Raw genomic sequence first — 24,545 nt, 5'->3', positions numbered from 1 at the left:
GCATAGATTTTAAAAAATTCTACTGACTTAAATGTTCTGATAAATTTTACATATATGATTTTATTTAATCCACAGAGAAAGCAAATAGCTTGCTCCAGGTTAGACTGATAGGAAAAGGCAAAGTTTTAAATCAGAATCTGATTCCAAGGCCATACTCCATACAAATTAAGTATGCTTCCCCACAGTCTGAGGAAGTATTTTCTTCTAAATCACTAATACGAAGGAAGAGAAATGTAGCTGATACCTACCCCACTGAGGAATATTGCCTTATCTTTTCAACTCTGTAACTTTCTCTGCCTGCACAAATGCAGAAGTCTCTGTAGACAATAGCGTAGAATAATATTTGTTGTTGTTGTTGTTATTGTTGTATAGAATTAAATAACCACATCATGATTCATGATACATTATACATTAAAACCTGCTCCTGGGTGTTTTAAGCTGATGTTTGAAACAGTAATGGACATGTTGTCAATAAGAATGTCATAATTCCCAGGTGACTGACTGTAACATCATAAAGTAATTGATTTGGAGATCTTTCCATTAATCAAAAGAGCTAGTCTAGTTGCTCTGAATGGCCACCTTGGGGCAGTCCACCACTCACTAATTTGGAGTGAGGTGACCATAACGTTCACTTAGCAGCCTTTCCATTTTAGTATATCCCCGATTGAAGGGAAAGCTAACTGGCCAGGCCTAAACAAAGCTTAACCAAGTGTAATTAATATATCTTTGCAGTGCAACAATGAAATTGTTTATGCAGCCAAAGAATCTTCACAGACTGACACTCAATATACCCTTACTGAATGAATACATTCTATCCTGGCTCCACCACTGAGTGATGCATGTGACCTTGGGGAAGTCATTAATTCTGATTTCACATCTTTAAAATGAAAGAATTGACCTCTAAGTACCTTCTCAGTTGACATTTCTATAAAACTTTGAAAGAGGACAGAAAATTTGGAAATAAATACCTACATTAGTGCTGTTGATAGAAATTTGAGTGATGATGGAAATGTTGAATATCTATGCTATCCAATATGATAGTCACTGGACCCATATGGATCTCAATCATTTGAAATATGGCTAGCATAACTGACTAACTTAAACTCTTAATTTCACTTAGTAAATTTAAGTAGCCCCATGTTAATTGCTACATATTGGCAAGAGCCGTTCTAGATGAGAGTGATTCTATGGGTTGTTAAAGCTCCAGGGGGTGGGTGTTTTTGTAATGATTGATAAGGCTTTTTATTTAGGGATCATTCCTTGGATGCAGCATACTCTGTAGAAGGTCAATGGACTAAGGGACTGAAAAGCTGAGTTTTAATTTCCGCTCAGGCTTAACTAACCATTTCACAATGGCAAGAAATTTTGTCAATAAAATGGAAAAGTGATTATCAATAAAGGGATAGAAATTACTAAAAAGAGACCAAATGGAAATTGTGTCAATGAGTAAAATATTCAGCCTAAAATTTCACAGGAGGTATTCCACAGAAGATTTGAGCAGGAAGAAGAAATATTCCATAAACTTGAAGATAAGCCAATTGAGATTATCTAGTCTGGGAAATAGAAAAAAAAGAGGAGAAGGTGGAAGAGGAGGAAAGAAACATAGGGAGGAGGAGACTGACAAGCACTGGAGAAAACTGTGGAACACCATCAACTGTACCTATACTCATAATGGATGTCCCAAGAGTATAGTAAAGAGAGAAAAAGGCATAAAGAATATTGAAGAAATAATGGCTAGAAACTTCCCAAATTTTATCAAAAGCATGAATCCATATGTGCAAGAAGCTCAATAAAATCTCAGCAGGATGAACTCCAAAAGATCTACACCAAGAAATCATAATCAAACTTGAAAACCAGAGACAGAGAATCTTGAATGCAGCAAGAGAAAAGGAACTCATCACATACAAAGGATCCTCGATAAGATGAAGAGCCAATTTTCATCAGAGACCATGGAGTTCAGAAGGCAGTTGTATGCCATTCTCGAAGAACAGAAAGAAAATAAAAAAATCTGACAAACAGTAATTTTGTATGTGACAGAACTATGCTTCAAAATGAAGAAGAAATGAATATATTCCCAGATAATCAAAAACTTGAAGACTTCATCACTAGTAGACCTTCCCTACAGGAAATACTAAAGGGACACTCCAGGCTAAATTGAAAAGACACTGTGTAGTAGCTCAAAGCCATACAAAGAAAAAAAGAAGAAAAAGAAGAAAAAGAAGAAGAACACGGGTATGATAACTACATAAGTAAGTATAAGAGTCAGTATGTGTATTTTCATTTGAAGCTCTATTTTTTCTTACGTGATTTAAAAGACAACTACACAAAATGATAAATGTCAATCTATGTTGAAGGACACACAACATGCAAAGATGTAATTGTGAAAATAACAACATAAGGGGTAGGGGATTGGATCTTTTCAGGAGTAAACATTTGTACATTACTGAAAATGAGTTACTATTAATTTGACCTCAATTGTTATAAATTAAGATGTTGTTATCCCTACAGCAACCACCAAGGAAATATAATAATAAGAAACATATAGTAAAAAAAATGACAAGGGAATCAAAATGGTACACTAGTAAATATCTATGTAACACAAAATAATAAAGAATAGAGAAAATAAAGAAAATAGAGAGCATAAGATATATGTAAAAAAAAAAACAAGTAGCAAAATGGCAGAAATAAATCCTCCCTTATCAGAATTGCATTACATGGTAATGGATAAAACTCTTCAATTAAAAGTCAGAGATTGGCAGAATGGGTTTTTAAAAGCTGATCTAATTATACGCTCACTTTAGACCCAAACACACAAATAGGTTAGAAGCAAGGCTTGAAAGTGAAGGGATTACAGAGTCACCTAAAGAGAGCTGGAGTAGCTATATACTATATAATAAATTTGATTTTAAGACAAAAGTTGTTAGAGGTCTAAGACATACATTAGATAATGAGAAATGGTAAATCTAGCAAAAGAATATAATTAGAAACATATATTCACCTAAAAAGACATATAAACAAATCAAAACATACAAAGAAAAAAAAACCTGACAGAAATGAAAGGAGAAATAAGTGCTTCAACAATAATACTTGTGTGCTTCAGTATCCTCCTTCCGATAATGGATAGAACAAGTAGACAGAATATAAACAAGGAAATAGAAGATGTGACAACACCATAAACCAAATATACCTAGCGGACAAATAGAGGAAACTATACACAACAACAGGATACAGATTTTCTCTTAAGTGCACATGGAAATTGCTCTAGGATAGATCACATGTTATGACACAAGAAAATGTCTCAATAAATTTTAAAAAACTGAAAAAAAAATCACGCAAAGAGCATCTTCTCTAACCACAAGGGAATGAAGTTAGAAATTACAACAGAAGCAAATCTGGAAACTTCACAAACACATGATAATTAAATAGCATTCTCTTAAATAGCCAATGGGTCAGGGAAAGAATCCCGAGGAAAATGAGAAAATATTTTAAGATGAACGTAAACAGAAACACAACGTACCAAAACTTATGAGATGCAGTGAAATATTCCTCTCAGGTACATTTGTAGCTATAAACACCTACCTTTAAAAATAATTAAGGTCTTAAATCAATAACCTGATCTTCCCCTTTCAGGGACTAGAATAAGAAGAGAAAATGAAATCCAAAGTAAACATTAATGTGGAAAATAATGAAATAGTGATAAATGAAATAGAGAAGAGACAAAGAATAGATTTGATACTTAAACTAACTCTAGAATTGGTGTCGAAGAGCAAACCATGCATCTTCTAAATGGGTAGGATGCAGTCAAATTAAACATCAAGTTCAAAAGGCCAGAAATGGAAAATATTTGGGTATGTTTGAGGAGCAGCACTAAAGCCAGAATGCGCTTGAGCAGGGTGAATGTAGGAAGAATCCACAAAGTGAGATTGGAGTGGTAAGCTAAGAAATCACACAAAATTTTAGACTTTGATCTAAGTGTCACGGGGATTGTCACAATTTATTGATAAAAATGGAAGTGGGTCTAGGACCCACACTAATAATTTCTTTAAAATTTCTCACATATGGAAAATTAGGCTCCGTAAGATAGGTTTTTCCTGTTAAAATTCATAAACAACAAAACAAATAACTTCTAGATTAATTACAAAACATTCACATCTTCAGCCAGCCACTCATTAATTTGCCATGCTTTTAAATATATTATTGGGCAGCCATTAAATGCTAGAGTCTGTGCTAGACACTGATTTTAAAGAAGACAGAAGTGGGGGTGCCTGGGTGGCTCAGTCGGTTGGGCGTCCAACTTCAGTTCAGGTCATGATCTCAGAGCTTGTGGGTTCGAGGCCCGTGTTGGGCTCTGTGCTGACAGCTCAGAACCTGAAACGTGCTTCAGATTCTGTGTCTCCCTCTCTCTCTGCCCCTTCCCTATTTCTGCTCTCTCTCTCTCTCAAAAATAAATAAACATTAAAAAAATTTTTTAAAGAAGACAGAAGTTATCCCTATCATAAAAGAACATACAGTATATGGATTAAAGAAAACCATATTCAAAATGTAATTAGAAATACAAAATGTGCTACAATAGGGACATACTGGGTGATAAAAGAGGAAAATATAACAGTTCCCATGGAAAAATAACACTTCAAGTGAAAATCAGAGAAAGAGTTGATATCTTGTCCATATAAGCACATGGAGAACCTTCATTAAAGAGAGAACTATTCTGCAAAAGACTGGAGGTAGGATAAAACAGAATTTAAGAATGAGTCCAACTTTCTGGTTTGAGTCATAGAGGTAGATGATGAAGTTCTTAAATAAGGTGAGAAATACTAAAGAATGAATGGGAAAATGGGTTTCAGTTGGGGAAAATAATTTCATTCTGCACATATTGAATGTAGATGCCTGTGGAGCATCCAAGTGGCAATAATTAGTAAGCAATTATTTGTATAGTTATCAACAAGGAATGCGGAGGACTGGGTTAGTGTTAGAATTTGAGAAGCATCAACTCATCATTGTAAATTGAACTTGTGAATGAATACAATTACTCAGAAAGAGTAGTTAGTAGCTAAAGCAGTAAGAATTAAAAAAACAGTATTAAGGTGTCAAAAACGAAAAGAGAGAAAAAGATGTCTGCTGTTTTTATACGTCAAATGATCCTCAAATAAATAAATAAATAAATAAATAAAATTTTTGAGAAGTGTATCCACTGAAAACTGCCCATGAAATTCATTGGCTTGGAAGTCAATGACATTGGCATATTTTGATGAAGTACTGGGAATGGCAATCAATTTTTAGTGGTTTTAGAAAACAGAGCTAATGTGACACCATGTGATAGATGGACCGCATGGTGCCACATCGTTGACATAGTGTCACTATAAAGGTGGAGAAAGACAGGAATGTGAAAGGATGGCAACCAGAAGCCATGTGTAGAGACAGCTGCCAGTCTTGAAGACGTTGAAGACAGAGTAAAAGCTCAAGTCTCCCGAGGGAATGGAAAAGAATTACATTTAAGGAGCAGGTAGATTTGGCCGAAGGTGGCCTTTCTTTTTTTCCAAGTAAAGGTCCAGTAGAGTCATCTTCTCCTTCTCCAGAAGTATGAGGCTTTCAAGCATGGTATCTCTGAACCGTGAGTTGCTACTATAAGTGTACCTTGGTCTTTACCTACTTTCATTTTCCCTGGAATCTCAGCTGATGAATTATTTATTCTCCTCTACATCATCAAATTCTCCCCCTGTACCCTTCACCCAATCATTTTCCAGCAACCCGCTTATCATGGAACATTGCTCAATCTGGCCTTTCTTCTTTCCCTGTGTTGTCAACACTTCTATGACTAATGTAGTTTAACGTATTGACTCTGAAGCCCAATTGCCTGTGTTTGAATCCTGATTTCACCACTTACAAGATGGCAGAGTAACCACTTACAAGATGAGTAACTTGATTCAAGTTATTTACGCTTCGATGCCTCAATTTTCTGCTCATCTATAAAATACAGATAATAGAGTTAACCCATATAAAGTGCTTATAAAAGTACCTGCTACATAATAAAACTCAATAAATATATTTTACTGTATTTTGTCCTCCAGACTTCAAATTTCTTGTCACCCTAAAATTTACCAATAGCATTCATTCAAAATGTCAAATTCTAGCCGTGAGTTATTACCTTCTCATTCACCCTTCCTACCTATGTGTTCTCCACCAATGTTTGCATGTTCTGAACTCACACTCTGATTAAATTCTCTTCACTTTGGTTCCACTCAACTCTATTTAGACTAAATTCACTAAAGACACCAATTAATATTTAATTGATGGCTTCATTTTTCATAGATCTCTATAGCTTTTGACAACATGGACCATTCTCATCACACTTAAATTATCAATGCTTTTGTATTCCATCATAACACACACTCTTGGTTCTCCCTACCTGTCTCAGACTACTATCTGTGCACCTTTGTCTATCTGCTAAATGATGGTAATCCTTATAGTTCTGCCTTAATCTGATTTTTCATATAAAATTATATACATCCTTGATATAAACTGTTCACTCAGTACTGCATACTTTCATCCCAGATCTCTCCTTTGAGCTTTAAGCACTAATATCTAGTTGTATAAGAGGTGCCTCAATAATATACCTTGTTATATACTGTCTTATATTTTCCCCTCCATGTGCTCACATATATTCTCAGCTGGCAGAGTCTTGATTCATTTATTCATGTTAGAAACATGAGGGGGCACCTGGGTGGCTCAGTTGGTTAAGCATCTGACTCGATTTCAGCTCAGGTCATGATGTCACAGTTTGTGAGTTCAAACCCCACATCAGGCTCTGCACTGACAGTGCGGAGCCTGCTTGGGATGCTCTCTCTCTCTCTCTCTCTCTCTCTGCCTCTCTTCAGCTCATTCTCCCCCCCCAATAATAAATAAATAAACCTAAAGATAAAATACAAAAAAAAACATGATAGAAACCAGAGGATAACACTAAACACTATTCTTTCACATTCCCATTCAAATAATCATTGACTTTTGCCAATTTTTGTATAATATTTTAAAACTCAGATTCATCCTTTCCCCTGAATTAACACTGAATTGAGACATGTCTTCATAATTCCTGGAGTAGACAATTTAAATAATCTTTCGAAGTGGCCCCTTGTTTCAAACCTGTCCAGCTGAATCCCATTCCATCACAAATAGCAGACAGTAATGGGAAACTGTGGTTCTGATTGAATCACTTTTCTCTTAATGACTTACCATGGCCACCGGGAAAAACCATGACATTCAATGTCTTGAATCGCATGTCCCCTGCTAGTCTCTCAGACCAAATTTGATTCTTCCTCTATGCTTTATCAACTTTGATGTTCTTGAAGTTACTCTTGTGTTCGTGCTGTTTTGAGTTCTCTATGGATTTGCTTACACTGTGGTCAACATCTAAACAGTTCTTCCTCCTTTTCCTTTTTCTTTTTCTTTTTTTTTTTTTTTTAATTTAATCCATTGCTTGCTTGCCTTTGAGATACAACTCAAATATCACATCTTGGGGCTGCTCTCCTGAACTCATCTTTCTCATAGATCAATTGAGGAACTCCTCTGTGAAGCACCACACTGTCCATAGTGCGTGCTATCATGCACCTTCCATATTGGTTTATAACCATATGATACATTAATATCCCAGGCTCTCCTCAAAACCTACTCATAGTTAATCTATTAACTTTTGCATCCATTAGAATTTAGCATAATAATTGGTGCATATTAGAGCTTGGTAAATGCTTATTAAGAAAATAACAGGGGCTTCTGGGTGGCTCAGTCGGTTGGACGTCTGGCTCAGGTCGTGATCTCATGGCTAGTGAGTTTGAGCCCTGCATCGGGTTCTACACTGACAGCTCAGAGCCTGGAGCCTGCTTTGGATTCTGTCTCCCTCTCTCACTGCCCCTCCCCAGCTGGCATGCTGTCTTTCTCTCTGTCTCTCAAAAATAAGCATTAAAAAACTTAAAAAGAGAAAATAACAATATGTTCTCAGCCACTTAGAAATAATGAATATTGTCAAACAAAAACCAGAGTTTATGATTTGTAATCAAATGTACAAATTTATGAATTTTTGTATATTTTTAAATTTCTGGGAGAAACCCCACTTTTTCATGAATATCATCTTTAGGATATATTGCTGAATTTGATTCACTAAAATAAAATATTTGGCTTTGTAGGTATCCTCTTAAGGAGTATTAGTCTGTACTTTTGTTATGGGTTTTGTTTTCTTGTTTGGGTTTAGCTTTTTGTTAATATCTGTGCTGGGATTTGGTATCAGAGTTACACAGACCCCACAACCTTTGTAAATCTTTGAACAAGCATGTACTTTCACACACACACATAAACATACATGCACCCTTTGTACACGTTCATGTTGTTTGTGTGTGCATTCATGTACGAGTTGGTACGATTCTATGTATTTGTGTGAGCGCTTCAGTAAAGTGCAAGCACAAATTATAATATATGTACTGATCAGCATGAATATACACACACTTTCCCTATCTGTGTCCACATTTCCATTGTGGAAGAATGCATTGGTATGTGCATTTACTTTTGTGTACATGCATGATGCATGTTTGTTGCATGTATGAACTGTTCGTGTGATTTTTAAATGTTAAGTTCATGTGCACCACCTACCTCCTAGATTAAAAATTAACTGTCCCCCCTCAGAGAAGAAAAATCTTCCAAATGGAGCATTGCCCTTGCTGGATGTAAACTATGGGCTCCCTTAGCTCACTTATGTTTGTATCCCTTATTTTTCAGTGCTTTATGTAACCTGATGTTGCCAGGGCTGTTGGAAGAATTCTTGCTTCAGGTCCCTTCCAGCAGTCTATGAAAAATTCATACTGAGCTCTTGCAAAGACCGAATTCCAGCAAAGATTTTGCTAGGCGGGGGGTGGCAGCTATGTCCTGATGTGCACCTGTCTCAGACTAGTCTCCAAATACAGGGAAAGAGCGTTCCCAAACACTTCAATTTTATTTTTTTGGTAGATTTCAGCTCTCCAACCGAGAAACATGATTTCTCTTTTATTCAGTTATGCAAATGACTTCTTATCTTCCAACTCCCATTTCTTAAGTTCTGTAGGGATCTTTATAATTTTAAAATCATTTTCACCCATCTTATTTGATCTTGTGTGACCTTGGTAAAGTCATTTCACTGTTCTGAGTTTCAATTTCTGCAAAACTGTGATAATAATAACCACTGCCTTGATACCTAGACGTAGCCTCTGTGAGAAGGCAAAGAAGATAACAAATTCAAGAGCTTGTGAACTCTAAGATTAAAATAAATGTGCAAAACTGTAACCTATTGTTATTGTCATTACTATTCCTCTCAACAAGACTATAAAGTAGAGAGTAAAAGAAATTACAAGGTACTTACTTTATAGACTAAGAACCAAGGTAATATTCTCTATTGATATACTTGGAAAACAGAACAATAAGCTATTTTTCTTTATACAAAAGAAGGGCAACCACAAGATAACACATTTTACCATTATATTCACAATACTGCATTTAATTAACAATCAGTGTTAGCAAGCCGGTGGGAAATGGCACTCTAATACATTGTTGAGACTGCTGTCCACTAGTTTGCAAACTGTTTAGCTATATATATCAAAATTTAAGTTTTACCTAATCTTTGACCCATCCATTCCCATTCTTCACATCTGACCTAAGTGAAAATATCAGAAATATAAATGCACACAGATGTATACACAAATAAACAAATATATGCATATATACGCAGGGAATGCAAGTTAATATATATTATATATGTATGTAAGTACAAGTGCATATGCATGTTATTTGTAAATGGATGTATATGATGAGAGTATGTATGAAATATGTATATTTGTTAAAATTTTAACAGTTGGTCATTCAGAAGTAACCCAATGTCCATCTGTAAGTGAAGGTTAAATAAACTGTGCTGTATGCCTAACACAGGATTCTGTGAGCCATAAGTCTAGTATCAACCTGGGAATGTAACTATACTATATTATTACTTTAATAAAGCAAGTTGCAGAAAAATAAGCCTGGTATAAATCCATTAATTAAAAACACATTTATAAATATAAACATGCTGGTTTAGGGATATGGGTGGACTTTGCTTCTACATGATTCTGCACTGCTTGATTTTTATGACCAAGTATTATTTCTGTAATTGAACAAAAATCTATCACTATAATAAAGAAAGAGTAAGCTAAAAAGAATTTACATTTTTTAGAGACAGAAAGTAAGTATATTAGAACTCTTTAGAGACCATTCCACTGCTGCTAACTAAGAGCAACTCTGTAATCCAACAGTTGGAAATGAATATCTAATAACCACATTCTAATTCTGGCTCATTCAATGCCACCCTGTGGAATCCTCTGGAGGCAAAAGTTTCACTGTTGTCTTTCCTTTAGAGCTGATTATGGAATTATAAAGCTATAATTTCCTAACTTCTCTGGATATTTCCTCTGAATTAAAACAGTTTTCTTGATTGGAAGCAGCCCCTTGTGAAATAAAGAAAGCTGCAAGAAGAATGCAACCTCCCAATAGTGTCACCCTGAATGAGTAGACCCTGACGTTTTCATGGAGGAGACACTGGGTTAAAACTTATGCTCTAGTCAACTTAAAATTACAAACAGAAGAATTGTGTCCCTAACGGATAGAGCAAAAGGGCCAAAACTTTGTGCTTTGCCAAGTACTTCTTCCTCTGCGTGTTTTTTAACCAGGACTTCCAAGAAGCGCTCAGCATTGATCCCTGAATCTCAGTCCCATGGGGAATCCAGGAAACATCTTGGGGTGCTCTGTCCTTGCTCTCGGGAGTAGACTCCTTCACAGAATCTAGGTAAATTAATAAAGCATGAATGCCACAGTATTTTGGCGGAAGTAGAATGGTGTGCAAGAAGTGAAGTAAAAAGATGAATTTCCATCCTTGGCTTTGCCAGTTACTAACTGTGTGAAGTTAAGTCACATACTCCCCGAGATATGATTTTGTCCTATGAAATTTTATATATATACACATATATATGTATATATATATACACACACACATATATACATATATACAAATATATACATATACATATATACACATATATATACATATACATATATACACATATATATACATATATATGTGTGTGTATATATATACGTATATATGTGTATATATATATAATACTTGATATAGACACTGCCACATAGCAATCACTCGAGCAAGCCAGCTACTATTACTATAAGAAAATAAATATATGCAAGAAAACAACAAATGTGTTTCTCTTTCTCCTTCTCCCCTTTACCTGCAGAACAAATTCCAACTACATTAGGACCACTTAACCTGACTTTCACCAGCTGACTCCAGAGTATATTTCTGGGGTCATCTATACTTGGCCGGATATACTTCATATGCATCTTCTGGTCATTAATTTTTGGAATATTTACTGGTGCCCTCTGAAAAGACAGCCATCTTTAAAATTCAGTTGGTTACTTCCTTCTCATTTATAACTTCCTATATGAAAGTCATGCCCTTTGGAGGCTTACCTAGTCAGTACCACAGCCCCATACAACAGGCGTAACAAACATGCTCCCACATGATGATGTTCCCACAGCATCACATGGCCAAGGATCGCCAATAGATTTTCTATGTATTAGCTTACCTTACTAGCCTGAGAAATATTTTTTACAGCACTTAGCAAAAGAATTGATTAAAAAGTGTTCTAAAAAATTACCTAAATTACTGCTTATAAAGTAGGCTTACTTTGTAAGAGGGTAAATTAGATATATCCTGAGGCTCCTGGATGGCTCAGTCAGGCATCTGAGCCTTGGTTTTGGCTTAGGTCATTATCTCACGGTTTCCTGACTTTGAACTCCACTTCTGGCTCTGTGCTGACAGTGTGGAGCCTGCTTGGGATTCTGTCTCCCTCTGTCTGCCCCTTCCTCACTCACGCTGTCTCTGTCTCTCTCAAAAATAATCAAACTTAAAAACAAACAAAAAAATCTGTTGATCCTGACCTTAGTGGGAAAGCTTTGAGTTTCTCATCAAGTTTACGAATCTACAATATTAATTGTAGAGTTTTTATTTTCCTTACCAAGTTAAGAAACTTCACTTTAGTCTTAGTCCACTGAGGAATTTTATCATTAATTAATGTGGGACTTTTTCAATTCTTTTTCTGCATCTATTGATATGATCACATAATTTTTTCTTTCTTAGTCTGTCAATGTAATGGATTATGTTAATTGATTTTCAAATGTTGAAAATCATTATCCCAGTCTTCCATATCTGGGATAAATCCCATTTTGTTGTATTACATAATTCTTTGTACACATTGTTGGATTCAATTTGCTAACATTTTGATGAGGGTTTTTCATTTATGTTCATGAGAGATATTGTTCTGTAATTTTCTTTGTCATGTTTTGGTACTAAGGTAATGCTGAACTTGCAATGAATTAGGAGGAAACGTCAGTAATTATTGACTAAATTTCTTCAAGAGACATAGGTGTATTTAGATTGTATTTTTCTTTTTGAGTGAGTTTTGGCAGATTATGTCTTTCAAGAAATTGTTTGCTGAGTGATAAGTTATCAGATTTGTGGGCATAGACTCATTCATAATATTTTTTTATTATCCTTTTAATAACTATGGATCTTTAGTGATTCCCCTCTTTCATTTATGGTATTTCTAATTTGTGCCCTCTCTCTTTTTTTGCTTAAATAGTCTGGCTAGAGGCACAGAGATATTTTTTTTAAGTTGTTTTATTTATTTGGAGAGAGACAGAGAGTGAACCTACACATGCACACGCACACACACCCACACATACACACACACACACACACAAGTGAGTAGGGGAGGGGCAGAGAGAGAGGGAGAGAGAGAATTCCAGGCAGACTCAGCACTGTCAGCCCAGAACGCAATGCGGGGTTTAATCTCATGAACCCTGAGATCATGACCTGAGCTGAAATCAAGAGTGGATGCTCAACCACTGAGCCACCCAGGCGTCCCGAGGCTTAGAGATTTTATTGATCTTTCATTCATTGATTTCTACTCTAAATCCTATTATGTATTTTCTCTTGCTTATTTTGGATTTACTTTGTTCTTCTTTTTCCTAAGGTGGAAACATACTTGATTTTAGATCTTCCATCTTTTCTAATATATACATTAAATGCTACCAATTTACCTCTAAGAACTGCTTTTGCTATGCCCAACAAATTGTTTTGTCGTCCCTGTTTTGTTGAAAATATTTTTTTAATTTTTCTTGAGATTTTTTTTTCGTTGAGACGTATGTTATTTAGAAGCATGCTGCTTAATCTCCGCATATCTTAGAACGCTCCAGTTTATCCTTTCCTGAGTTTGCAACATACATTTACAATTAATTCAAGTCCACTTTCAAATAGCAATGCAGCACTTCACAGGTTTTGTGAGTACCTTACAATAACAAAGTAATCCTAATTCCTCCCTACTAACCTTTGTATCATTGCTGTTACTAATTTTAGTTATATATAAACATCCATAAGCTAATACGTATATATAAGATACCTAAGTATGCAATATTCAAATACATCGTTTGTACTATTATTATTTTGAACAAATTTCTGTTAAGGTGATTAAGAATAAGAAAAATAGGGGCGCCTGGGTGGCGCAGTCGGTTAAGCGTCCGACTTCAGCCAGGTCACGATCTTGCGGTCCGTGAGTTCGAGCCCCGCGTCAGGCTCTGGGCTGATGGCTCGGAGCCTGGAGCCTGTTTCCGATTCTGTGTCTCCCTCTCTCTCTGCCCCTCCCCCATTCATGCTCTGTCTCTCTCTGTCCCAAAAATAAATAAAAAACGTTGAAAAAAAAATTAAAAAAAAAAAAAAAGAATAAGAAAAATAAAAGTTTTGGGGCATCTGGATGGCTCAGTCCGTTGGGCGTCTGACTTTGGCTCGTGTCATGATCTTGCAGTCAGTGGGTTCGAGCCCCTTATTGGGATCTGTTCTGACAGCTCAGAACCTGGAGCCTGCTTAGGATTCTGTGTCTCCCTCTCTCTGCTCCTCCCCCACTCGTTCTCTGTCTCTCTCTGACTCTCAAAAATGAATAAACGTTACCAAAAAAAAAAAAAAAAAAGACAGAAGTTTTTATTTTTCCATCACTTATTCCTGCTTTGATACTCATCCTTTTTTTATTTAGATCTGAATTTCTAACCTATATTATTTTCCATCCTGACATTTCTTGCAAGGCATATCTACTGCCTACTTGCAAGGCATATTTATAATTGAAATAACAATTATTTCAATGTTTGATGTCTGACATTAATTTGGGGAAATTCCCAGTCATTACTGTTTTAAATATTTTTTTCTGTTCCCTCTCCTTTCCCTTTAGATAGTTCCATTACAAGAATATTACACGTTGACCTGTTGTTCTTCTGCCCTTGAATATTCTCTGGTGTTTTTTTGTTTGTTTGGTTGGTTTTAGGTTTGTTGTTGTTGTTTTTCTTTTTCTTTTTTCTGTTTGCCTCTCAATTTTTGGAATTTCCATTGCTATATCTTCAAACTCAGAGATTATTTTCTCAATCATATCCATTTATATTCCAATGTGTTTTATCTCTAGCATTTCTTTTTGTTTTTTTTCTTACGATTTCCATCTCTTTGCTTATATTGCCCATCTGTTCCTGCATGCTTCCTACTTTACCTCTTATAGCCTTCACATATTTATCACGGTTGTTTTTTTTTTTTAACTTTTTTTAACATTTATTTATTTTTGAGACAGAGCATGAACAGGGGAGGGTCAGAGAAAGAGGGAGACACAGAATCTGAAACAGGCTCCAGGCTCTGAGCTGTCAGCACAGAGCCCCACACGGGGCTCGAACTCACAAACCGCGAGATCATGACCTGAGCTGAAGTCGGATGCTTAACCGACTGAGCCACCCAGGTGCCCCTATCACGGTTGTTTTAAATTCCTGGTCTGATAATTCCAACATCTTGCCATGTCTGGTTCTGATGCTTTCTCTGCTCTTTAAATTGTGCTTTTTGTCCTTTATCATGCCTTGCAATTTTTTTTTCTTGAAAGCTGAATATTGTGTAACCGGTAAAAGGACTTGTTGTGTTGGTACTAATATAATTGAATACATCTTGAAAAAAGAGTAGATTTATATGTACATTTATTTAAGTATATACAGATTTATTAAATATTTGCCATATCCAGATATGGGACTAAGGCTTTTACATAATTATAATTAATTTCCAAACATCCTCACCTTTATATGAAAATTCTTGATGAGGAGGTAGGAAAAAACATTTACTCTGGAATTTGTTCTTATGCCAAATGTTATTACCAGTCTAGATCCTTTATAAAGTGGATGAATTTCCAGATTTGGAATAAGAGGGCTGTTAGACATCTCCCACAACTGTTTTTTTCTTCCCTCATATTTTTTAATGAAGAAACTGAAGTCCAGGGTGTTTAATCTACTTAGCTGTTAAATATCTTATTATTATTTATTTCACAATCTAAAGGAATAACTCAAAGCAGTAGTGCAAGTAAGATTCAAACCATTGAGTCTGGATTCCAAGGCCAAAGCTCTGTTCAGTGTTTTCTATAGTATCATGGCTCTTTCTAAAACTCTATATTTTGAGATAATTATAGGCTTATATAAGAGTTTCAAAAATAGTACAGAATTACCATATACCCTTCACTCGGCTTCCCCTGTTACATCCTAAACATATGAAGTTAACGAAACCAAGAGATTACTATAAATATAATACCACCATTAAGCTACAGATTTTTAAATGTCCGGAATAGGCAAAAACATAGACACACAGATTAGATGAGTTACTAGGGGCTCATGGGAGGGAGGAGTGGCGAGTTACTACTTAATAAGTATTGGGTGTCATTTTAGGCTAATGAAGATGTGTTTGGAGGTCATTGTTGCAAAAATTGTGAGTGTACCATATGCCACTGGCCTGCACACTTTATTTTTTTAAATGTTTTTGTTTGTTTTTGAGAGAGAGACATACAGAGTGAGAGCATGGGAGGGGGGCAGAGAAGGAGACACAGAATCCGAAGCAGGCTCCAAACTTTGAGCTGTCGGCACAGAGCCCGATGTGAGGCTCAAAATCATGAACTGTGAGATCATGACCTGAGTTGAAGTCAAATACTTAACCAACTGAGCCATCCTGGTGTCCCTGGACTGCACACTTTAAAATGGTTAAATGTTGGGGCACCTGGGTGACTCTGTTAAGCATCCGACTGAAGCTCAGGTCATGATCTCACAGCTTGTAGGCTGCAGCCCCACATTGGGCTCTGTGCTGACAGCTCAGAGCCTGGAGCCTGCCTTGGGTTCTCCGTCTCCCTCTCTCTCTGCCCCTCCCCTGCTTGCATTCTCTCTCTCTCTCTTTCCCTAAAAAAATAAGTAAACATTAATGAAATAAAATAAAATGGTCAACTGTTGGTTATATGAACTTTACCTCAATTACAAAAAAAGGGGGAGGGGGGCGCGCCCAGATGGCTCAGTCGGTTGAGCATCTGACTTCGGCTCAGGTCATGATCTCACAGCTCGTGAGATCATTAGGCTCTGTGCTGACAGCTCAGATCCTGGAGCCGGTTTCAGATTCTGTGTCTCCTTCTCTCTCTCTGCCCCTCCCCTGCTCACACTGTCTCTGTCTCAAGAATAAATAAGCATTAAAAAAAAAAAACTAAAAAAAAAAAGGATGAATGTGGAACTGGGCTCTTACAATAGCCCAAATGAGAGATGATACTAGCTTAGATTATCCTATAAGCAATAGAAGATGGAAAAATTTGAAAGATACAAGGTTTTCTTTGGAAGGAAAATTTATGCGATTGATGATGGTGTAGGTATGGAGTATAGAAAGATACAACTCACGTACCCTTACTCCCTTCTGGATAATCTTCTATCATTGTTTAAAACTTTTTAAAATAGTACTTTATTTATTTTGAATTTGTATTATTTTTTTAAGTTTTATTTTATTTATTATTTTGAGAGAGTGGGGGAGGGGCAGAGAGGAGAGAGAATCCCAAGCAGGCTCTGCAATGCCAACACAGGGCCCGGCTTGGGGCTCGAACCCACGAACCACGAGATCATGACCTGAGCTGAAACCAAGAGCTGGACGCTCAACCTACTGAGCCACCCAGGCGCCCCCGTCTTCTATCATTTTTGACCTGCTTCCAGTAAAACATGTATCACAGGAAATTACAATGGGTTGGAAATTTTTTTACCTTATCGACTGTAAGATTCCAAAGCACATATTGAACTATTAATGTTTGCATTCCCATTGCTTGTCTCAGTGTTTCTTACAGTCGGCACTCCACGACTTTTGAATGAATGATGATAATTACATATGAATAGTTGTGTCAGTGATGTATATGCCTGAGAATGTTTACCAATTTCTTAGCCAGCCTTTTGTTCATGAACACTGAGAACATCAAATGTCCCTCTTTGAATTAAACAAAATGATGTCATTATAATATCTTGTAGGTACTAATATTAAATCCATAGATATGACTGAGTTGATAAATAGCAAAGGCATACTGAAAATCTCTCTGCTATTGTGATGAATTAATGTATGAAATAATTTATACCAAATTCTAATTTTTGCATTTCTCCAAAATAGCCTGATTACTCATTTTCCAGAGGATAAATTGCCTGTCAGAAATGGGAAGCTTTAATATTGTAAATATTTCAGCTTTTCTGAAATTAATCTGCAAATGTAATCTTAATTGAGTCTCAATATGTATTTTTGAAAATAGACACGACGATTTTAAATATGTCTGTAAGAACAAATGTAGTCTAATAACTTGAATACCAATATAATTTATGAGGTTAATTGTATTGAAAAGCCATGACAATTTACATGGCCTATGGCCATGTGAAAAAGGCAGGCACATCAATGAAATAGCATAGAAAATTCTTTAAAAGACATTATACATAGAATTTAGCATTTTAAAATGTCATTTAACACAGGTAGTCACTTAATGAATTATCCAAAAATAATCCTGGGACACGCACTGTTTAATAGGAAAAGGACTGAACAAACCAGACATGTATTTCACCTTTATGCTAAAATAACCTCAATATAGTTTATACTTTAAAAACCATATAAGAAATAAAAGAAAATATAATGTATACTTTTGTTACAGTCTTGGTATATAGAAGGGTTTCTGAAACATATTGGTAAAGGCAGAAACCATGAAGAAAATGACAGATTAGGTTTTACAGGTAAATTAAAAAAAAATCAGTGGGTAAAATTGTTAAACTGAGTAAAAGTGATAAATTAAGAAAAGTATTGCAATGATATAAAATAGGAAGGTTTGCTCCCTTTTACATTAAAAGTTATCATACATCAGTAATAGAGTTGTTCAGGAGGATAACTTGAAAACAGATCTCAAAAAATCAGCACATCAAGGGTATCATTAAACTAATTCTACCTACATTTTTCCTAAAGAAATTGTCTGATAAGGGAGAGAGATACAGTATACATATTATCATCCCAATGTTGCTAAAAGTAGCAAAGTAAAATTGGACTCAGTATAAATGGAGTTCAGTACATTATAGATTAGATGAGTTGAATAATTACATAAATATAAAATAAGAGATTGGGAAGCCTGGGTGGCTCAATTGGTTAAGTAAGCGTCCAACTTCCGCTCGGGTCATGATCTCACGGTGAGTTTGAGCCCCACATCAGGCTCTCTGCTGTCAGCGCAGAGCCCGTCTCAGGATCTGTCCCCCTTTCTCTTTGCCCCTCCCACTTGCGTGTGTTCTCTCTCTCAAAAATAAATACACATTTAAAAAAATATGAGATTATGAAGAAATATGAAGATATTTACATCTGGAGATATATACAGATACATATACAATGCTTATATCATTGATATTAAAAAGCAGATTTTAAAATATGCGATCTATGATTATACATGTGTGTGCAAGTATGAATAGACAGCTAAAAATAAATGGAAATATAAACAGATAAATACTGAAAAATAAATGTGTGCGTATATTGACATATGCTTGTGTATACTTACGTGCCCTGTGTTAGATACAGACATAAGGAAAATTGCAGCCTAATATAGTTAAAATGTTAGCTATGTTTACTTCCTTTTTTAAAATTTTTTTAATGTTTATTTTTGAGAGATAGACGCAGAGTGTGAGCAGGGGAGGGGCAGAGAGAGAGGGAGACACAGAATCGGAAGCAGGCTCCTGGATCCGAGCTGTCAGCACAGAGCTAGACGCAGGGCTCGAACCCACGGAGCAAAAGATCACGACCTGAAGTCGGAAGCTTACCCGACTGAGCCACCCAGGGATCACTCTTCTTTGCATTTTAAAAGTACATTTTGGGGGCACATGGGTAGCTCATCTGGTTGAGGGTCTCTTTTAAAAATGTTTTTTTAATGTTTACTTTTGAGAGAGAGAGAGAGAGAGAGAGAGAGAGAGACAGAGTGCGAGCAGGGGGTGGGGCAGACAGAGAGGGAGACACAGAATCCCAAGCAGGGTCCTGGCTCCCAGCTGTCAGCACAGAGCCCAAAGCAAGGCTTGAACTCACAATGCGTGAGATCATGACCTGAGCCAAAGTCCTACGCTTAACTGACTGAGCCACCCAGGCGCCCCACTATGTTTACTTTTGAGTCGGTGTAGGAATTGTTTGGTTATTACTTTTTACTTTTACTTTCATAAAACTTTTGTTAATTTGTAACTTAATCTTTAATAATTCAGCATGGAGAGGGGGGGAATTTATGCTTTCTTTTGTTCATCTGAATTTTTGAGTTAATTCTCTAAATCAACATTGCATACTTCAGGGATAAAGAGTATTTGAAAGCTCCCGGGTAGAAGTCAACAATCTTGAGGCGGCTGCTATTAGAGGTTCAGTTACCTTTAGCTCTGAACGGCACTGGAGGCTTAATGAAAGAAGCAGAGATGTCTTTTTATTGGTAAAATGTGTGGCTTCAGGATACGTGGATTAGCAAAACAGTAATGAGAAGGAGTTCGCAACCTTGCAGGAACAGGGTACAGGGATTGAGTCTATGCATGAGTCTATTCACTTGAGAGCGTTGCCCGAGGCTTGATTCTAAAATGGTTGTCCAGACACCGACTCAGAATTTGGTTGCCTGAATCCAACTAAGGTTAACTAAATTACGGTACTAAAAGTTTGCCATGTTTGCTTTGGGAGAACCTTTCATGCAAGGAGATACTGGTGCATTTTATTTTTATTTTTTTAACTTTATTTGTTATTCTTGGAAAGAGAGAGAGAATGTAACCCACTGAGTCACCCAGACCTCCCCCACTTTTTAAATTTTTTTAAAAGTTTGTTTATTTGCTACTGCTACATTTTAAACATGACAGAAACAGAGCTTCATTGAACCCACAGAATAAGTAACAAGAAACATTTTATGAGCAAGAATGTATATCTGTATGTGGTAGGAAGCAGGCTGAGAATCACTGTCATGGGAGATTGTAGGGAAGAGACCGAGAGTAATAATATTCATCAAAAACAAACTAGTCACCGTGAATGGCCAAATGTAACTTAGATCAATTTGCAAATATTATGGCCTATCCTCAAATTTGTATACAAACTATTTTAATCAGGGGTGCATTTTCAGTGACTATATATTCAGTAAAGAATAACTTTTAACATATGATGAAAAGTCAATATGATCCCCAAACGTAATACATCAAATTATATATCTACAACTATCTCTCGTTATGTACGTACATGCATGCACACACACAGAGACAAAAGGTGAGGCTTAAAATGCATTAATAAATTCATAAATTATAGGCAAAAAGTATGTGCTAAAATTGCAAAATGTTTACATTGAATAATCTAAATAAAATGACAGAAAACCAACAATGTATCAAAATCTGAGGTTTTTCAGCCAAGCATGTACATGGAAGGAAATATGTAGTCTTATGAGAATATATTTTAAAGGGAGAATGGTGGCAAATTGTTGAGTCATGTTTTCAAATAAAAAAAAATTAAGACAAAAATCATCAGAGTAAATCTGAGGGCGTAATAAACAATTAACTAGGTGAACATCAAAAGCATGAACAAAAACAAAAGCTGGTCCTTCAAAAGACTAATAAAGTACACAGATCTGGCAGAAGTAATCAACAAAGCACTAAAGAGGAGGCAAAGCCAAATAATACTGCAAATAAGAGAGAAGATACAACTGTGGATATATGAAGACATATGTAAAAACAAAGAAATACAAAGAAAACATTATTAATATACTAGGAGAAGATTAATGAAAGCTATACTGCATATACAAATTTAGAAAAAAACATACATCACGAAAATAAAGTATTAATCAATATCTGAAAGAATTCATTTTTTTTAGTAATTCTTTTTTTTTAATATATGAAATTTATTGTCAAATTGGTTTCCATACAACACCCAGTGCTCATGCCAACAGGTGCCCTCTTCAATACCCATCACCCCCCCTTCCACCCTCCCACCCCCCATCAGCCCTCAGTTCTCAGTTTTTAAGAGTCTCTTATGCTTTGGCTCTCTCCCACTCTAGCCTCTTTTTTGAAAGAATTCTTTACCTACTGAAACCCACATTTGCAGTAAAAAAAAAAAAAAAAAAAAAAAAAAAAAAAGGAATACCCCAGACATGTGAGCAGACTCAGCCAAGATCATCAGAGCTGCAGAGATGACCCACAGCTAACCACAAGCCTCTGATCAAGCATCGCACATGGAGGCCAAGGCCATATGGAGGCTGGACGTTTTGTTCCTGGACCTGCTTTGAAAGCGTCAGCAGCACTAGACTTGTAGTTGTATAGTATCAACTTAGCTCCACATTGTTTTGTTCCCTACTTAATTATGCTTTATGCACCTCTTAACCTCATGCATTATCCATCGTTAACTTGGCCTTTTTCACCCTTACTCCATGTTTACCCCCTGAGTGTAGACACATTTGTACTGACATTATCCGATGCACCTGATCATACTGGATCTCTAATGGCACCTCATCGTCGGTAAGAATGGACACCTTCAGATTGTTTCAAGGCCCCCCACAGCCGACTTCAAGAAACTCCTCCCCCTCGTCTCAAGTCCCCAGGCTCAGCGCGACATATAAAATATATAAAAGCTATCCTGAGACTCAACAGGGCAAGGCAGCTTTGGAAATGATCTGCTTTCTCATTGGGCCGCCCTTCTGCTTGTAGAGCTTTCTTCGCCTCAAATCCGCTGTCCTTGACATTGCACCCTGCAGCAGGTGAGGGGACACGTTTGAGTTCTATAACGAGACCAGCTCAGCTGAAGCCCACAAACTCATGAGCTAAATAAATGTTGATTGTCTTATGCAACTGAGGTTCTGTGGTTGTTTATTATGCAGCTCTGTTGAGGCAATAGATGATTGATATGAACTCAAGAAAGTAACATCACTTTCTTTCTTAACCGCAGTTGGTTAAGCTGGACTTAGAACCCACGTCTGTCTAGCCCCAGGTCCCATCCACTACAGCAAAGGTATTATACTGTAGTATGAGTGCCAAGGACACCCACTCAATTTCTAAAGACTTAAGATCATACAGAATATGTTCTCTGCATAAAATGCAATTAAGGTAAGGTAAATCATTGAAGATCAGTTAAAAATATCAATATTTTTGAAAATTTAAAAACAAATTACAAATAACATAGAAGGAATTATTCATGAAATTTAAAAATATTTAGAACTGAACCAAGGAAACATTACAATAGGGCAACATTCAAGGACCGAGGCTAAACTAGTATTCGGGAAATTCATGTCCTTTTTTTTTTTTTTTTTAATTTTTTTTTAACGTTTTTATTTATTTTTGAGACAGGGAGAGACAGAGCATGAACAGGGGAGGGTCAGAGAGAGGGAGACACAGAATCTGAAACAGGCTCCAGGCTCTGAGCTGTCAGCACAGAGCCCGACGCGGGGCTCGAACTCACAGACTGTGAGATCATGACCTGAGCTGAAGTCGGCCACTTAACCGACTGAGCCACCCAGGCGCCCCCATGTCCTTTTTTAATAGTTTATTTGTTCATTTAGAGAGAGAGACAGTGTGAGCGGGGGAGAGGCATAGAGAAAGGGAGACAGAGAATCCCAAGCAGGCTCCACACTGCCAGTGCAGAGCCCAACACGGGACTGGATCCCATAAACTGTGAGATCTTGACCTGAGCGCAAACCAAGAGTCTGACCCTTGACTGAGCCACCCAGGCACCTTGGGAAAGTCACATCCTTAAATAGTTACACCTCACAACTGAAAATAAAAAAGACTGGAAAACATCTACTTTAAAGAAGTAAGGAAATTCGGGGCACCTGGTGGCTCAGTTGGCTGAGCCTCTTAGATTCAGGTCATGAACTCATGGCTCCTGTGTTCAAGCCCAGCGTCAGGCTCTGTGCTGACAGCTTGGAGACTGGAGTGCACTTCATATTCTGTGTCTCCTTCTCTCTCTGTCCTTCCCTTGCTAGTGCTCTCTATCTCTCTCTCAAAATTAAATAAACATTAAGGAAATTTTTAAAAAAAGAAGAAAATTCACATATTCATTAAATATAAAACCAGCCGGGTGCCTGGATCATTCTTGATTTTGGCTCAGGTCACGATCTCACAGTTAGCAAATCTGAGCCTTGCATCGGGACTTGGCGTTCTCTCTTTCTCTGCCCCTCCCACACACTCACTCTCTCAAAATAAATAAACTTTAAGTACAAAACCAGATGAAGTAAAGGTATAATAAATAGAATAGAAAACTCTTTCTTTCTTTCTTTCTTTCTCCTCTCTTTCTTTCTCTCTCTCTCTCTCTCTCTCCTTCTTTCTTTCTTTCTTTCTTTTCTTTTTCTTAAGTATGTTCCACACCCAGCATGGAACCTGACCATGGGCTTGAACTCATGAGATCAAGAGTGGACTCTTAATCAACTGAGCTACCCAGTTGCCCCAGAGTAACAAACTCTTTTTTTTTTTTTTTTAGAAAGGACAACTTTTATTATTTTAATTTTTAAGTTTATTTATTTATTTTTGAAAGAGACACAGAGAGAGTGAGGGGGGGAGGGGCTGAGAGAGGGGGAGACAGAGAATCCCAAGCAGGCTCCAGGCTCTGAGCTGCCAGCACAGAGCCAGATGCGGGGCTCGAAATCACAAGCTGTGAGATCATGACCTGAGCCGAAACCAAGAGTCTGACACTTAACTGACTAAGCCACCCAGGTTCTCCCAGAATAGCAAACGCTTAAAAGAGAAAAAAAAATAGAGATAATAAATAAAATAAAAGTCACAAATAAACAGTATTAGGAATTAAAAAGGGACTATAAATACTGCAGAGTTCAAAAGATGAAATATAAACATCTTACTGTCAGCAAGTTTTAGAAGAGATACATATAGGAAAGCATAGAAAAGGTAAGAGATGGTAAAGGACCTTACAAGAAAAGATTAAAAACCTGAAAAATCCCACATGTATTGAATAAAATTCATCTGTTAATAATAATCTTAACCACAGACAATAGATCAATTTCATGTTTTCACAGGTTAGTTCCTCCAAATATTCAGAGTAAATTAATCCCACTCTTTAAAATTTTTTTTTTAATGTTTATTTATTTTTGAGAGAGACACACACACAGAGTGTGACTGGG

This window comes from Panthera uncia (assembly GCF_023721935.1).
Source record: "Panthera uncia isolate 11264 chromosome A3 unlocalized genomic scaffold, Puncia_PCG_1.0 HiC_scaffold_12, whole genome shotgun sequence".
Classification (NCBI taxonomy): Eukaryota; Metazoa; Chordata; class Mammalia; order Carnivora; family Felidae; genus Panthera; species Panthera uncia.
The sequence above is the reverse complement of the archived record's forward strand: the minus strand, read 5'-3'. Positions refer to the sequence as shown.